We start from the raw sequence: 15,087 nt of genomic DNA on the forward strand, positions 1-15,087 counted from the left end.
ATATATGTGTGTATGTGGAAATAAATTTAGTAAAACAGTAATTAGAAAGATTGTTATATAAACTGTGGAAAGATTATTAACCTTCTTTCATAAATGTGAAAGTCTATTTTAGACTAGAATAATGTTTTGATATTATCAATATATTAGAAAATGAGTTGCACAGTAAGCCAAAATTTTATAATTTGCCTCAAGGCTATTTTTGCCTTAAATATCAAAGTGAACACAGAACAAAGGATTCTTTTTCATAAAAATTCTAATTAGGATAATCATATTAAGTTTAAATTTTATTTTGTTATGTGTGAACCTGCAGAGCTGCTTAATATACTATATTGACTGCTACTCTGGGTACTGGAAATTTTTTGTTAAGATTACTTTCTGGATTTTGGTCAGAGAATAAAACACACGATAGACACATTTATGAACACCTGACCTTACATGATGAAACAACCAAAACTAATTAAACTTAAAACAAAAAGTCTTGTGTTTTTTTTATTTGTTAGGAAAACTGAAAAAATAGCACACTTTACACATATTAGCATCTTCCCTTTGGTCTGAAGTCATCACCACTCAGTTATTTTGATTCCTTCTTGTGTTTGGCACTACTGAACAGTTTCATATTTGTAGAAATGAAGACTCATACATGGAAATAAAAATAGTACTTAGCATAGGAAGAAGGTGATAGTCATCACAGGCAGGAACTTCTTTGAAAATGTGTCCTATTAATAAGTCCGGGGACAGCAAAAAAATAATAATAATAATCTTCGAAGCCATTTTAGACCAGTTTGGAGCAGCTTCCTGGAAGTACAGTTTAGAGAAGGATTGTGAAGCCCTCTGCCAGCAGGAGGGTCATGGAATTTACCTTCATAGTAGGAACACTTTTGAGAGTATAGCAACAGGTGTAAAGGAGGATTCTCCTGAGAAACTGGAATGTATGTTCATTCTATCTATGGACCAAATAAGAAAGAATTCACTGATGTTATAGCATTAAAGTGTGATGGCAGATGGGCTTTCTAACCTTTATCCCTGGGAAAGTTCACAAGCATTTCTAAAACCCACTGTATTGACTGAGATCTATATGCTCCCTTTCATATCCCCAGTCCTGTAGCTTCTCTCATTATCATTTGCCTCTCAGTGACTGCAAAGCATGATACAGCCCAGGCAGGTGGGAGCATGTTCCATCAGCAGTCAGACAGGAGATCTGGTTTGAGAACAGAAAAAGAAGGAGATTCATTTACTCCTTGAAAATGTCTCTAACCATATGCCACAAAAAATATGTAAAATAAAGAGAAAAAATATATATCTTTTGAAATGCATGCAGTTGTTTTTACTCTGCCATAAAGTTCATTCACTGTTTTAAAAAGCCAGCCGCAATGTTACTGAGCCTTAGTTTTCTCATTAGTAAAGTGAGTTTGGTAGAAACTTATCAAAATATTTAATTAGGTTAAAAAAGAACACAAAAAATTGGGTAATACTAGTAGAAATGAGGTTTTACATTTTTTTTTGATTCCACTATACAGTTCAATCTTTCTACACATTTTCATGTATTCAAATGTTTTTATGATAAAATGTCACAATTCTTGTAGGTAAGAGAAGAAACTCTTACATTCAAAGGTACTTATAAAGATTCTGTTAAGCTGAGAAAAATAGTAGTGTATAACAGTTTTGATTTGTGCAGATTTTTTTCCCTGCAACTTTGATTTATGTGTGTGCTTGTGTGTGTGTGTGTATGTGTGTGTGTTTTCCCGCACTAATACCAGTGGATTGCCTTCTTTATATTTAGCCAGTATTCCACTCTGAAATAAAGAATTTTCTTATTTAAAATTATTTTCTGGTTGCATGGGTATTTAATCCTAAACATGAAAAGGTAATACATTTCTGTTGGTCAGAAAGTGCAGTTGCCCACAGACACATGCGCCTAGCGTCCTAACGTAATAAACCACGGGCCATTTCTCCCCTACAAGCTAACTGGTGCTGTCCCCACACGAATTTCTATAGATATTTGAAGTTCTGTTATTATCCAATGTAGTTTACTCTCTTATTCATGCTTTAAAAAAACAGAACAAAACAAAACAAAACAAAAACCTTTTTAAGTGGTCGATCATATCAGCACACAGAAAAACATATTCTGTGTTTAAAATATCTTAGAACTCAATGCATCTTCAAAATTAACATTATTTTCAGAGAGTAGGTACTCACTGAATACTTCAGAAGTTAAATATACAGTTTTCTTTAGGTACGAAATATTCGAAGAACTTGGAATTTGACCTTAGATATACTATAACATTCTGAATGAGTCATGCATGTGGTCTAATATTAGGTTAAATATTTGAAATATCAGGAAATTAGGACTTGTAATCACCAGTTTTTTAATGTAATTAAAATGTTTCTCAAGGTTTCATGAATTCAGAGTACTAAGGTGGTTAGATTATCTATATTTCACTGATTCTTACAAGAAAAAAAAAGATTGCATCATGAGTTCTCTAGGGCTATCTTAAGTATTATTCAGCTTCATCTGATATTAGCTGAACACCTCTCTTATTTTTTTTTTTTTTTCTGTTTAAGGATCCTCAGTTAAGGTGGTACCTCACCACTGCCCTCCATCCCAACATCCTGCATGACAGATTGATAATTGGGTCAGGGGAATGGCTACCAGATAATTCCAATTCCAGTAACTCCACAGCAAAACAAAGAAGTTTGCATTTTTTAGGATTCCTGTGTTAGCAGAGCTGTGAGCAAGATTCTACCCTCCCTTCAGTTCCAGTCATTTCACTTGGCTACAAAGCTGTAACACTAACTGGATTCTTGGTTACAATCAGTTTTTCACCTCCTGTGTTCAATTCTTTATAGAGTTCAGACACAAAGCCTTGGGGCCAGGCAAGTTCAGCAGACCTCTTTCCTGGTTACACAACATGATAATCTCCTGACCCCGTGTCCTTCAGCTACATTGGCAAATCTCCTCTGTGCAGGTTTCTTTCTCCCATGCAAACCAATCACAAATAGATACCTGCAAGCTTCTATAATCTTTTAATTATTATCACTCTTATCATTATTTCACATTCAGATGTTTAATACTGATAAAGTTTATTATTTTACTGTAATGTCTTCATTCAAGTTGAAACACACACATGCATGCACACAAGTCATTCCAAAATCTACACTCAGAAGAAAAACCGATAACATATGGTGAACATCCTGACAGTTATATAATTATACATTTGCACAAATAAAAAGATATATAGGGAGACATGTACCTGCTAGTTATAATTAGTATATTATACATAATTAAATGGAAGAAACATAAACTGAAATAAATTGGAAAAAATTCCTGACCTTAAACATTTTTTCACCACAAGAATGTTTTTATTTAAACATGTCTTTATGGTTAAGAATAAAAAATGACTAAAACCATTAGGAAGCTGGATGCATTAGCTCCATGTTTTAATTTCGGACAGTGTTCATTAAATTCCTGCAGTGCAATTGAGGTGATTCACTTCCTTCTAATTTGTCTTCACCCCATTCATTTTTAGGTTTTTTGATAATTATATGATTTAAACTTTGTCAGAGTTCATAATATTTATATTCTGTTCTGCAAATTTAATTGCCTTGGCACTTTAGTCCTAATTCTGCATACAGATGTCTGCCATTCTCACCACCAGTCCTGCTTTTATTACAGATTCTCCAGGACTGAGTACATTATTCAAATCATTCCTTCCTTACTTGTATTTCATTATTAATTAGTTTTGTTTGTTTGTTTGCTGATCCTTGGAATATTGCATGCAAAAGGTGTCTGACTGTTGTCTTCATTCTTTTCTGGAATATTATTCATGGTTCATCCCTTCTTTTCCTATTAGCTCCTTGCTCTATGAAATTCTAGCACTGAATGTTGCCATAAAAATTCTCAGGAAAGCCTAGTATTTTTCTCCTGTTGATGACAGGCATGTTCTGCCTGGATGCCTGATACATTTTTGCCATTTCACTTCTTTCATTTCATGGACCTTTTCTACATTATATCACTCAATATCTTTCAGTTCCATTTGTTGAGGTCTTCAGAGAAAGCAATAATTCATATGTTGGATCTTCTTTGTCCTCCGCAGCCATCATTTCTCTAATTATTTTAAACTTTGTATGTTTCCTCCAGATATAAGTAAGTTATTATTTACAGTCTTTCTTCTATGCCATTTGTTTATTTTTCTCCCTGTGAATTTTGCCTTTGCTCTCTTTAAGTCATGTATTTTATGTATAAGGGTGTTGTTTTGACTCTCTGAATTTTCCTTAGGTCCACAATCTTTTAAATCTTTATAGGTTATTTTATTGTCTTTGAGCTATGGTTTTTTAAAATCCAAAATTTTAAATACTAAAACTTAAGGCACTTTCCTTACCTAGTTTGCATTATTTCTAATGAATCACGATTTGAGGTAGGGGAGTTACTGTCTAGCAACTTTGTTGATGGGAAGGGGAAGCCAGACTGTGAGTAAATGCCTTGTGCCGACCAGGCTTGGACTATGTTAATTCCATGGGGTCTTAGTGGCCCTTTCTGCCTCTGTAGATTTCTTCCAATGACATATACAGTCTGGTAGATTTTGCCAGTACTATCTACTCTACCACCTTACTTCCTCTATTAGTTTATTTGGGTTAGGCTGCTCAGAAATATATAAACATTTCTTCTTTTCTTCTGGGATATGAGTAAAAATAGGACAAGGGTACGTACTATATGCTACTATGAAGTAATTATTTTTTCTTGGCTTTCACTCTATCAAGTTTGTAGCATAAGCTTATATCAATAAATTGTTGGCTGTTCCAAGAAAAATTTGATTTTTAAAAGAAATATTTTTTTTTTATTTTGTTAAGTAGCAAGGGAGAATTTTTGAAACTTTTCTATTTTGATGTATTGTGTTAGGTAGGATCCTTCCTAACTCCCTGCCTCCCCCCTTCTTCCTTTTTTTTTTTTTTCCTTCCTTATTTCCTATCTCTCTCTTCTTTCTTTATTTCTTTTCCTCTTTCTTTCTTCTTTTTCTTTCTTTCTTTCTCTCTCCTTCCTTCCTTTCTTTTTTAATTCTCTCAGTAGCCCCCAATACCATAATTTGAATACCCCACTTTTTCCCATCATTGATTTGAAGTACGGCTTTACTCAGATACTACATTCTTAAATGTACATAGATTTATTTCTGGCCCCTCTATCTGTTCTATTGATATATTTGGACTAAAACCAAACTGTAACTTTAAAGAACTATTACAGCAAGTTCTTTTTTATTGCTCTTTCTCAAAACCTTTTGACTATTGTACATTTCCTCTTCCAAATGAACTTAATAATCAGCTGTCAAGTTTCATAAAAATTCCAGTTGGAAACAATTACAGCTGCATTTAATTTGAGAAAATTGACATCTTTATAGTTCTGAGATTTTTCTATCTAGGAATATGGCTTCTCTCCTGATTTTTTTTTTTTTCCTTCGGGAACTAACCTTGCATTGCTCAGGAACATTTCTTAACATTCTTTCTCATGTAAGCACTACAAGTTTCTTGTCAATTACTTTATGGTTCATGCTGTGTATGGGAATGGGTTTTCCATTCCTTTTTCTCTTCGCCTTTGTGCTTGTGGGGAAAAAACTGTTCCTTTTGGTGTTGTGAATGTAAGCTGGCCATTTTCTTGATTTTTTTTTCATTTCTATTATATTTCAAATCATTTTTGTGGCTGTTCAGACAGATAATGGTTTTTAATACTAGCTAACATTGAGCATAGGGTAGATTTCTGAAGTCCAATTCCTGGCTTCAAATCCTGGCTCTGTTACTTAGCAGTTGTGACTAGTTACCTTATTTAACCTCTCTGTGCCTTATTTTATCATCTGCAAAATAAAGTTCATAGTAGCCCCTAATATTTTTAGGGACTAGAGTGTTATGGTTATTGCTAAAAGACATAAAAGAGGTAAAAATTTTACCACTGAGTCCAACGAAAGAAATAGTATTGCTTATTATTTTTAATGAAAGCCAAACATTATATTAAATGCTTTGCATATTTTAACTCATTTAATCCTCACTATGTGATGAGTATTATGATCAAAGATGGTGTATTTTAAAAGTAGAATTTAAGGACTTGCTAGCACATTGTAAGTGGGATGTGAGAATTAGAGAGAATCTAGTATGATATTAAGGTTTTTTGTTCTGAGTAGTCACTATTAGCCAATTTGGGGCAAAGTAGGGAGTGGGATACGATTTTGAGCACAATGTTGGAGCTGGGTAGTTTTGTCTACTAGAAGACCAGACATTTCAAGTTAGCAGGTAGATATCTGAGCATGGATTTCATGTTGAGGTATAAGCTAGAGACACAAATTAGAGACATTTTATATCAATACATATGTCTATATAATTCAAATACAGGAGATCAGACAAAAATATCAGTAAGTGAGTGTGGATAGAATATTGAATATTCTATCTGTAATCACTATAATCTATCACTCCAATATTTAAGAGTTTGTAAAGAAGTTTAAGAACCAACTACAGACTAAGAAGAAGAGATTGGTGAAGTAGCAAGAAAACCAAGAGTATGGTATCCTGAAAGGAAAGAGAAGAAAGTGTTTCCAGATTGATAGAGTAAAGAACTGTTTCTGTAACATGAAGTCATATTACATTAAGTCTGAAAGTAACATGAAGTTACTTACATGGGTTAAGTAACATGAAGTCTGAAAATCCATCCTTCTATTATTAGCTTGATTATAGTCTAGTCAGGTGTCAGTGGTCTTTTTCCATATTTTTAGCTATCTATCAATGTAATTTTTGTTATTTCTCTTATTTAATATGAGTGAATTCCATGAAAAGATATCTAAATGTCAAAGCAACAACCCTATGAGACGAGCAAAGCAGATAAGTTTATTTCCATTTTGCAGATACTTTATCTCAAGACTTAAGGACTTTAAGTGATATGTCCAAGGTCTGAGGACTCAAAAATGAGCCAGAACTCACATCTCAAGTCACTGCTTCTTGTTCTATCCACCTCGTTTTTGTAAAAGTTTCTGCTACAGTTGTCTCTGTAAATTGTAGACCTGCTATTCTAAGTAATTAATAACTGTAAATATTCACAGTCTGACAGCACTAAAAATGATAGGACTTTAAGTTCCTCAGTTCTGTTTATTGGAGTATAGTTGATTTACAATGTTGTATTAGTTTCTGCTGTACAGCAAACTGAGTCAGTTATACATATACATATACATATACATATACATATACCCACTTTTTTTAGATTCTATTCCCATATAGGTCACTACAGAGTATTGAATAGTTCCCTGTGCTATACAGTAGGTTCTTATTAGTTATCTATTTTATATATAGTAGTGTGTATACATCAATCCCAATCTCCCATTTTATCCCCTCCTCGCTTTCCCCCTTGTTAATCGTAAGTTTGTTTTCTACATCTGTGACTCTGTTTCTATTTTGTAAGTAGGTTCATTGTACCATTTTTTATATTCCACATATAAGCGATATCATATGATGTTTGTCTCTGTCTTACTTCATTCAGTATGACAATCTCTGGGTCTATCCAGGTCGCTTCAAATGGCATTATTTTGTTTTGTTCTTTTTTTTATAGCTGAGTAATATTCCATTGTATATATGTACCACATCTTCTTTATCCATTCCTCCATCATTGGGCATTTAGGTTGCTTCCATGTCCTGACTATTGTAAATAGTCCTGCAGTGAACATCGGGGTGCATGTATTCTTTCAAATTATTGTTTTCTGTGGATATATGCACAGGAGTGGGATTGCTGGGTCATATGGTAGCTCTATTTTTAGTTTGTTAAAGAATCGCCATACTGTTCTCTGTAGTGGCTGCGCCAGTTTACATTCCTCACTCAGTTTTCATGAACTTAAGCCTCTTCTGTTATGTTTAACAAACATCTACAAATAATTCACCTGAGCCTCTTTATTGAGGTTACGTGTACATGCTGGTTAAGTAACACTAGTATTAAATACAGAAAAGATAACACACATTTGTGCAACAAGGTGCTTTTAAATGTTTGTAAATTCAGACATCTTTGGTAAAATCCACTAAACGCTGAAGAAAATATCTAAATACAAGGATAAAAATAAATAATTATATACAATTTTTAAGTGGTTCATAGATGCCCCTCAGACACATGTCAACTGATGAAAACACTGAAGCCACCCATGTAACTACTGACTATAGTTTAATAATAACATTAAACTTTGGAGTTTACAAAGCATTTCTATACCTTACTTAATTCATGCTGCTATACAGGAGGAGATATTGTCTTCATTTGCATATGGCAGTTTAGCTGTCTCAAATTGTGCAAAGAAAAATCCTAATACTGTGACTCAAACCTAAATTTCATTCTGGTTCATTGCTTTTAAACAATTCATAAAAGTAAAAATTATTCCAGGTATAAAGGAAGAATATTTCATAGGTAACACTATAGATAGTCTGATTTAACCACTGAAAAATTTTATTTTAAAGGAAAATTAAAACCTTTGAGCTACGAGGAGATACATTAAGTATTGATTAAAATGTGTCTTATTACTTGTCCAAAATTTAAAAAAAATCTTTCATTACCAAATTAAAAAAAAATTTAAACAATTCATCATATTCTCCAAAGTAATTTTTTTACATATTCTCCAGGAAATCCATATTTCTATTTCTGTGTATGGCATGCTGGGCTAGACCCGCAGAACAAAGTATGCAAATAATCTGAACACAATGAACCTTGTTTAAAAATAAGACAAAAAAAATACCATGATAGGAAATCCTCATTAAGCTAGGACACGATTTGATGTTGCTAAATATGTAAGTGTAGGTGAGCTTGGTTGTAAAAATGCAGTAATCCATGGAGTCTGAAAAGCATGTAGGCTCTAAACGGAGTTCTATGTACCATATATTTTTTCTGGAGATGATACTATTGTCTTCTCACTGGTGTTGTCTCTCAGACACTGCAGAAGCCTTACAAAGACATGAAGATTCCCTCTTTACCTCAAATTTAGTTGTTTTTATAAACAAACACATAAACCAATTACCTGTAGTGTCCCATCTTTTTCTCCACCAAAACACACACACACACATACACACACACACATACACACACAAGTATGCACTTAGCCCTGCACTTACTTCTTCCCCCAGAAAAGATGTGAGATAATGAGATAGCAACCTAGAACAAAAGGGAAACACATTATTTTTTATTTTTTCGTTCCTTGTCCTTAGAGGTCAGGCCTGGGAATTGAGTACAAGAACAATCTTTGTGACAATATTTTTACTTTCTGTTGGGCCCTCCAAACTAAGTAACTATCCATTGATCAAGCTTGTATGCTTCCATATGAAAGCATGTGAGCTGGACTTTGAAGAATGATTGAGATTTGAATTCTAAATTAGATAGTTTTGTGAGCAAGAAAATCGTTTATAGAAGACATAGTTTTTTAAGGAAACAGTGAGTAGAACAATTTGGTTTGATTGAGAAATCCTGTAAGGTAACAGTCTCAAACCCAGGCAAGCATACCCCTGTGGGTGTTCCAGAACTATCTATGGGTACTGATGCATGGAGATCTGTTTGCAGTCAAGTTTCAAGTGCACTTTTCCTAAATTTGACCTGCCCAAGAATGACCCTGTAGCTTCTACTTCTCATTTTTCCAGCTTCTCTATCACTACCACATCCATTATTTTTCAAAAGTAATAGATAACTGTCATCAGTCTTTTGTTTTTACATTTAAAAATATACTGCTCAGGACGTAAAAAGTTGAAAATGGAGGATGAGTGGTTGGATAAACAAAGTGGGAGTATGAGGATACATTACACCTGAATTAAAAGTAAAAAGTTAAATAGATAAATGGATAGATAGATAGATAGATAGATAGATAGATAGATAGACAGATGTTAAAAAAAAGTAGAGACAAGAAAGTACCAGTAGCTGGATAAGAGCTGCTGAAGGAGAAGCATACTGATCCAGGTCATGTGGATGGCAGCATCCTCTGTCTTAGAATTATAAATCAAAAAAAGTTAGTTAACATAGGGTAATATTAATACATTTATTTGAAATGAAACATTCAAATGTTTTTCTGACAGAAAGTAAGGCTGGGTTTACTGATGCATTAGGTTATATGGCCAACATGTTCTGTCATTTGGATAAGCTCAATGCAGGGCTCGACAAAATTGGAGCATTCCACAAAATACATTTAAAATATATAATATGTGGGATCAGATATTTTATACCTTGCAAAAAACAAACATTTTATACCAAAAATATTTCAAATTTCAGCTTAAAAATATTCAAGGACGTATAGTTTTAAAAAGTATTTTAGGAAATTAGTGAGCAAAAAAAAAATATTTGATGTACATGGAAATAAAGGAGCAGAGAAACACTGATCGGGAATTCACACACGCAGTTTGAATGCTAAGGAATTTGGAATTCATCCTCAAGGCAATGAAACTCTAAAGTGCTTGTATTATCTTACATATGCTTAGTTTACTATATTTCAGATTAATAAAATGCATTTTTTTGCAAATAAACAGACATTCCATTTACTGAAAAAGCTCTCCACTCTCCACCTTATCTTGGGTTACTGCATTTTAATGTGTTAAATAATCAGTCTTTTAATATTTCTAAAACAAAGTGATAGAAATTTTATTAAGAGGCACTATACTGAGTCACAAATAAAGACATAATGTTTTAAATAGAAATATTCCATATCTTAATACTAAAATTTGTTGCTCTTAATTATTACATATGAAATATTGTTATTAGCTGGATTGATGCTTTATAAATGATTTGTAGATGTGGGAATGTTCCATCAAATAAGATATTACAAAAACAATCTAAAGCAAAGAGACATAGAGTCAGCCTGATCTGTAGTCGGAATCTGTGAAACGTTTGGTACTCACCTTATAGCTTGAAGACACTGATTTTGACCAATATCATCTTTAGTCTTGTCTTCTCATTGTACTGTCTGTAAGGGTATCAAAATGAAATCCAGTCACAAATACTATACCTACTTTTCTGTCCATATTTTATTGTGGTAAGCTTCCTCATCATTGTAAAAGCTCGTAATTTATTGTAGCCAAGACTTTATATTTTCACATACTTCCACCATACTTCTCTGGTTTCTCTTGGATTTGCATTAATTAAAAAAATTGAAAGATTTAGGGTATAATCTCTTCTTGTTAATTTCCCATCTCCATAGCAATTGAAATCTCCTTTGAAGTAATAAGCAGTAAATAAGCACACCTATGACAAAATATATAATCTTTATTACAAACTGCTAAGATATATCAAGATTTGAAAGTTCCCAGGGAATAAGAAAATAAAGAAAAAATTACATTCAATATAATTTTGGTTTTATTGATTTTATCATTGCTAAGTAACATTTTCATTACAATGATCCATATGTTGCCTTTGATCACCTTGCTTTTTAGAAACTTAAGAGATTTATATCCTGCAACTTTATTGAATTCATTCATTAGTTACAACAGTTTTTCAGTTGAGTCTTTAGGATTTTCTATATATAGCTTCAACCCTTGTTCTATATCCTACGGATGATCCAATTATATCTATAAGATTTCTGTTGATTTCCAGGGGACATAGATCAGGTTCCCAGTTTCTGTCACCATTTAATTTTTTTCCCTATATTATATGAAAGTTCTTTCCTTTGCCATGACATCTACCCAAATATGGTCTCTGTCATTTCCTAGATTTTGCTCCTTTTTTAACTCTCTATAACACACACATATATTCACACATAATTTTTTCTTCTGTAAAGATTTCACTAATGTCTTGAGATGGAATGTATACGTTGTGATAGCAAACCATTTTAAATGAAATATTAGACATCCTATTATTTAAATTTATTTTGTCATATTGCCAAATCCTTCTTGTCTTCCTGTCCATCTTCTTTTTCTCTTTCCCTCCCTCTCAAAAAATTCTTTCATCTATGAGAATAATTTGTGTATTTTTCTATAAGAAAGGAAAATAGATGGAAAATGCCCATTATTTTGTTAAGAGAATTTGCATCAGATAATGTAATTAAAATAAGGACAGGAGACAATTTTAGCTTAGTCAGCTTTGTGTTTTTAAAATTATTACAACATGCATATATCACAGGACAACAACTTTAATTCAGTTCAGTTTTAACACTGTCCCTCAAAGCCAAAGAGAATCTTGTAATTTCCTTTGTTTTATCCTTAGTTACAAACCTTAAGAGGAGAGATTCTTTTTTGCTAAATAAAGTTTAGGTCAACCTCCGTAATTCAGGAAAGGAGAAGAAAAGGAGACAGAAAATGAAAATCTAGGAAGTACTAGAGGCATTTTTCAGATTCTGTAAAAAAGGATGGGGCAGCAAAAGATTCAGATTTTTTCCCATGGATTTTAAGATATGTAGATAAAGGTTCTGAACTGCTAAAATTTACTTTGTTCTGCTGAACTGTTTCTTTGACAGTGACACCAATCTGAAGCTGAATTACATATTTCTAGTCTTTAGGTTATAAAGAACTATTCATCTTAAAATTTGAATGAATAGGAACTAAGGAAGGAGATAAGAGGAATAGTTAATTAAATGTCATACTTTTTGAGTCCCATATTCACTACTTTTATGCTCTAGTTGTGAATAGTAACTTATTTTAGCAGTATTCTTTTATTTCCCTGATAAAATATTTGTTAAATTCATTAATTTCTTTTTCTAATTACATGAAATGTAAATTTGTAGAAATATTCCCCTTCAATATATTTAGGTGTAATTAGTAACTATCTGCCATTTCATTTCTTCCTAGGAAGTATTTAGGAAGAGAATTATTAAAACAAGCTGCTACAAAGCTGCGTCATCTTTTTGTCTTTTATCCTCCGTACTTGTGGAAGATAAAAAAAAGCAATTTAATATCTGTTTGTTTTCCTTCTCCTCTTTTTCTAAGTTTCATTTCAATCTGATACTGCAGATTACCATAGTTTTTATTGTATCCTGAGGTAAGAAAAGAGAAATTTAACATAATCCATGCAAGAGCTTTCACTTACTGCTTTTTAAAAAAATCAGTGGCAATGTAATACCATGCCATTCTTGTCCTCTTCATCTATGACTTGCAGTCAGCATCCCATGTTGCATTTCACTCAGCGTACCCCACCTTTGCTGTATCAGTGTCTTCATTTGATCATAACAAACTGAATCAGGAATTTAGAATCAAATTTCTCCTGACCATGCTGGATAACAGAGATTATCAAAGAGAGAAGTTGGGAAGTCACCCAATATAGTAAAAGGCTTTTGTAGAGAAATTAATATTTGAAGCGCTTTACATTTTATTTGCAATACTGTTTAATTAGCTATTAATATCTGACTAATCTCTTATTAGTTAGATATTTAATAGTCAATGAAATATCTAACCTTGTATATTATTTCAAAATTCATGAGATGAATGGATAGGTACATAGTTTCAATGGGGAAGCATATAAACTATTATTTTTGATTAGGAATTTTCTCATTCTATAATGTTATTATATTTACTTATTGTTTTGCTTTACTCGTGTTTTATAGACTATTTTTGTTGTTATGATAGATATGAAAAATAGTTGTATAAAAGCAATAATGAAGACTGATTCAGCTAGCTTTTGCTGCAAATAAAAAGCTTTTACTCAAAACTTAATAGGTTAGAACCATACATTTTATTATTCCCCTCAAAACTGTGCACACGAAACACTAGGCAGTTTTTCTAGTTTGTACTAACTGGCCTGGGCCTGGATAATCTAGAATGTCCTCATAGGCATGTCTCGGCTGGCTAGGAAGGTTGAGATGGTATACCACGGGGTCTCTCCTCCTGTGGGAGGTTAGCCCCAACTTGATCACATGGTGACAAATGGTTCCCAGGAGCAAGAGAGGGCAGCCCCAGTGTGGTGCAAATGCTTCCCAAACCTCTGCTTGCGGCAAGTTTGTTAATGTCCGTTTGCCAATACGAGTCACAAAGCTGAGCCCAGAAAGTTGACTGGCTCCTGGTAGAATAGTAAAAACACTTTACAAAGTGGCATACAGCAACAGGAGAAATGTGTGACCACTTTGCAAACCAACACAAAGTCTCTCATTATTTCTCCTCAATAATTTTACAGCATGTTTTTATTTTGTAGTTATCAGTAGCACTTTCTATGAATGATTGAATTGTGTACTTATGCAAAGTGAACATTTTTAATTAAACTTGAGTTGAATATTTTTTCACTTAAAATCAGATAAAATTCCTATCTTTATTGCAAAACTTTGAGTAGCATTTGAAGATATAGACAACCTGCTTATTTGAGTTATTTTGAAAGCCTTGGTTTTGAGGCATTGAATCTTTCCTTAAATTTTAAAATAAGTAATATAAATATTAAAAATGTTGGATCCTGTGATCAAATCAACAAATGTAATTTATGTGGCATTGCTATGATTTATAAGGCATCTATCATGCTAATCATTATTCATCTCTTTGAATTGATGTGATTATGTTGTCCTTATGATAGTAATATTGGTGGATTATTTGTTGACATTGATTTCCCTCTGAAGATTTATAGCTTGGCTTTATATTATATTAAGCACTAGCAGATAAGATATGTGTCCAATCTATTTTATCTAGACTTTTTATACAATTAAGCACCCTAAGCTAGGATAGATTATTATAATGTCTTGAATGTGCTGCTTGTCTCAACACTTGATTTAATGAATATTATACATTTTGATGTAATCACGACAGTTTATCTTCCCTAAATTGTCATTAATTGAAAATTTCACTAAGGCAACAAATCTCTGAAATTTGATTCTCTTTTATTTTTTTAGTCAGGCAATGTCTTACTGCTATAATATAACCAAATTATATCCATAATTAATGTGAGAATGGGTGTGCTCTTTCCAGAATTATAACTGAATGGCTACAGTTTTCATTTTACCCGGTTAAAATAACCCTAAAGTTTGAAATTATAACCATAGAGAACACTTGTTAGATACTTTAGCCACTTTTTCAAAAAGTGAAATAAATCCCAAGAAGAATGATGCATTACCATAGCAATGGGATGTAGAGACATATGATTATGAGATACATATTTTTTAGTTTTTTTGATATAAAAATACGCCTATTATTTTTATTTGAAAA

The 15,087-nt window shown here is 32.6% G+C and overlaps 1 protein-coding gene across 2 annotated transcripts in view; it reads left to right on the top strand.

Moving 5' to 3' along the window:
* SGCZ (sarcoglycan zeta) overlaps positions 1 to 15,087 on the top strand; it is a 988,084-nt gene that overhangs the window by 825,727 nt on the left and 147,270 nt on the right. The gene's annotated exons all lie outside the window — the stretch shown is intronic.

This window comes from Hippopotamus amphibius, chromosome 10 (assembly GCF_030028045.1).
Source record: "Hippopotamus amphibius kiboko isolate mHipAmp2 chromosome 10, mHipAmp2.hap2, whole genome shotgun sequence".
In the NCBI taxonomy this organism is placed as follows: Eukaryota; Metazoa; Chordata; class Mammalia; order Artiodactyla; family Hippopotamidae; genus Hippopotamus; species Hippopotamus amphibius.